Source organism: Phytophthora infestans, genomic scaffold (genome assembly GCF_000142945.1).
Source record: "Phytophthora infestans T30-4 supercont1.1820 genomic scaffold, whole genome shotgun sequence".
Classification (NCBI taxonomy): Eukaryota; Oomycota; class Peronosporomycetes; order Peronosporales; family Peronosporaceae; genus Phytophthora; species Phytophthora infestans.
Window position 1 is genome coordinate 1 of NW_003306841.1, and position 3,670 is coordinate 3,670.

Here is a 3,670-nt window from a genome sequence, read left to right on the forward strand (position 1 = left end):
CCCACGCCTCAACCTCCCATGCGTTCTGTGAGTGAGGGTAACCTCTCTCCACTTCACCAAGTCCTGGGTACGACCCCGGCGTCTACGCCACGCCACAAGGCGTTCCACGTGAATGTGGAGCTCACCATGCTCATCGAGCAGAGCTGGAGGAAGCCTTGCCTCAGCTGGGCTCTCGCGGGGAGAGTCAGCACTTGCCGGAACGGCGTCTGCGTCCATACGACGCCGGCGTCCACGACGCGAACGGTCCCGTTCACCGTCCATCGATCGATCTCGAAGAGATGATCCATCTTGTGGATAAGTTAGAGCCACCACTGTTGACTCACAGCCAGGTCTCGGACCTTGAGCGTCCAGTCGCTTGGCTGAGCGCTCAGCTTGGCTTGCTCCTGCATCTCGAGCACTTCGCTCCGCGACCTGTGGATCTGCCACATGCTGTTGATCAGCCATCTGTGGATCCACCACTTGCTGTCGTTCAGCCTCCCGTGGCTCTACCACTTGCTGCCCTGCAGCTGTCCGTGGTCCAGCCACCGTTGGTGCCAACGCATCCGCGCTCACCTGAGCAGGGTCTTGATATGGCTTAAGCAAGCCAACATAGAAGACCGGATGCGTGCGCATCTTCTTTGGAAGGTTGAGCGTATACGCTAGGCCCGTCCTGGCCACGACCTTAAACGGTCCTATGAACCGAGGTCTTAACTTCGTTTTGAAGACTGCAGACACTGCATGAGTAAGCAGGTTTTAAGCGTTTAATAAAACTTGGTCTCCGACCTCAAACCTCTCAACATTGCTTCTGCCCTTGGCATCTGCATGTTCCTTCTGCGTGTCTTGGCTTTCAGCCATAGCGTCGCGTACTTGACGCATTACGCTCAGTCTCAAAGAGACAAAGTCATCGACTTGCTTGCGAACCGCAACAGGGCTGACATCAGCTAGCCGCTCGGCTATCCCTCCCCCATCAAGCCCTGAGCCACTGCGTGGCGACGTCAGTGGGACGCGAGGGTTAACCAAGCCGTTCACATAGAACGGAGTGTAGCCTGTCGAGGCGTGCACTGCATTATTTAATGCGAACTCAACGAGTGGGAGCATCTGGCTCCAGCGTTTTGGCGCCTCAGCGCATACGCTTCGGAGGGTATCCTCCACAACGCGATTAACGCGTTCGGTTTGACCATCGGTCTGCGAATGGTCCGCTGTGGACATGTCCAAACGAGTGCCGAGCACTCTGAAGAGGGACGTCCAGAACTTCGCGGTGAAGCGCGGGTCTCGATCCGAGACAATTGCCTCAGGCAAGCCATGTTGGCGAAAGACTCGGTCTAAAAACAGCAAAGCTGTACCTTCACCATCAATGGTGTCCGGCACTGCCGCTAATGAGCCATCTTGCTCAATCGGTCTACAAAGACCACTATGCCCGTGTTTCCCGCCTTATCCTTGGGAAGGCCAAACACAAAGTCCATACTCATGGACTGCCAGCATCCCTTGGGGACAGGCAAACTCGCCAATGGCGCTGCCGTGCTCGGCGCGGACTTTGTCCGTTGACACGTTTCACACGTGCGTACATAGGTGCCGACCCCCTTATACATCTTGGGCCACCAGTACATCGAGCATACCGAGCCATAGGTCTTCTGCCGACCTAAGTGTCCGCCCACGGGCGTATCATGAACCTCGTTGAGGATTCGATACTTTAGATCCTCATCATGAGGAACGACTACACGAGGGTTATCCTCAGAGTCGGTGCTGTAGTACAGCAGGCCGCCATCGAGTGAGTATCGATGCAGCCTCGCGCATAAGCGCCCAGACAATTCCTTGTCAGAGTCTTTAAACGCTTCGCTCCCAAGAGCCCGTAGCAGCACTACGCACATGTCGTCTTGTGCATACGCTCCGCGTATCAAGTCATGCACTGACGACGTCACTGTCGTGACATGAGCTAACTCGTAGTCCGGCCTGCGCGAGAGCGCATCGGCCACTACATTAAGCCGCCCCGGCTTGTACTTCACCTCGAAGTTATACTCGGCAAAGAAGGAAAGCCATCTTGCCATTCTCTGAGAGAGATGAGGCGACTGTGTCGCAGTGCGTAACGACGCATGATCAGTAAAGATCACAAAAGGCTTAGAGCCTAGCAGGTGTACCCTGAATTTGACTAGAGCATACTTCATTGCAAGTAGCTCTTTGTCATGAACTGGATAGTTCTTCTCTGCAGCTTTGAGCTGGCGAGACTCAAACGCGATCACGCGTTCACGCCCTTCGGCGTCTGCTTGTAGTAAAGCACAACCGATTGCAAAATCGGAGGCGTCACAGACGACGCTAAACGGACTATCCGGGTCCGGTAGCGCAAGGATCGGAGCCTGGAGAAGGCTCTCCTTCACAGCCTCAAAGGCTCCGTCGTGCTCGACTTTCCAGCACCATGGTGCGTCCTTCTTAAGTAGATCTGATAATGGCCGAGCCATCTCCGCGTAGTTCGCACTGTACTTGTGCAAGTAATTGGCTAAGCCTAGCCACTTGCGTAAGTCTTTTTGGTTCTTGGGAACCGGCCAGTCCACGATGGCCTTGACTTTGGCAGGATCTGCCCGTAAGCCACGCTTCCCAATGAAGCACCCGAGGAAAGGTATCTCCTCCGCGCCAAAGACGCACTTGTCCAAGTTGGCATACAACTTACTAGTGCACATGCACTCGAGCACCGCTCGCAAGTGGTCAATGTGGTTTTCCACGTCTGACTTTCCGTGCTCGGCACGACTATGGACGAATATTGTGGTGAAGTGCTTTCTCAGAAATAAGAGAATGGTCCTGACGCGGGGTCACTATCCCGAATCAGTGACAATTTCAAGTGATTATAGAGGATTTGGGTTGTTTGGCACGGGTGCAAGTTGCCTGTGGTGGATTAGCCATGGCGAGCAGCACCCCGTATGGAATGACGATGGATCTGATATGAGCGATGTACGAGAAGGCAAGATCCACCAAGACTTACCTCGGATCCACCCTTACCTGGATTCACTAAGATGGATATGGGATATACTATACAAGAGTGGATCGAGTGTGGATCCTATGAAGGAAGGATGGTCGGTGCCCTCTGACGGTGGATCTAGTAGCCACGGCTAATGAAGAGTCAAGATCCACCGCGAGGTACCCCGGATCCCATACTTCCGAGTTCGTATCCAAGGAGGGAGGATCCCGCCTGGAGGGACCTGGATCCATGGTATAGGGATGATGGATACAGTGGATCTCGAACTTTCGTGGGACAACGGAGATCACAGACGGTTGCGAGATGATGTTGGATGATTGGAGAGCTCGGATTCACGGCGAGTGTACCATTACAGTGAGGTGGATCCAAGCGACCTGGATCCGGATGAGTGTACCTATAATAGGGTGACCATGATGATTACGTCATATATCCGGTGGATCTGAAGATAACACAGCTGGGATGATGGGTCAAGGGAAGAAGGGACATGCAGCCGAGCCTGGTAAGGGATTTAGCAGATGAAAGACATAGAAGGTAGAAATTCAGGCAGGTATAGGCTTAAATATCAATACAGAACTCAATTTGCACAGTATCACGCAAGTGCCTTCTACCAATTGAGCTAATTATTCTATGGGCCTAAGTAGATTTGAACTACTGACTTTACACTTATCAGGCGTATACTCTAACCAACTGAGTTATAGGCCCTTTGAAGTAAAAGGATTCGAACCT

At 53.2% G+C, this 3,670-nt stretch overlaps 1 non-coding gene across 1 annotated transcript; it reads right to left on the reverse strand.

Moving 5' to 3' along the window:
• Positions 1-3,572: 3,572 nt before the first annotated feature.
• PITG_31815 lies at positions 3,573-3,646 on the reverse strand. The gene has a single exon. It is a non-coding gene; the product is annotated as a tRNA-Ile (tRNA).
• Positions 3,647-3,670: the final 24 nt, after the last annotated feature.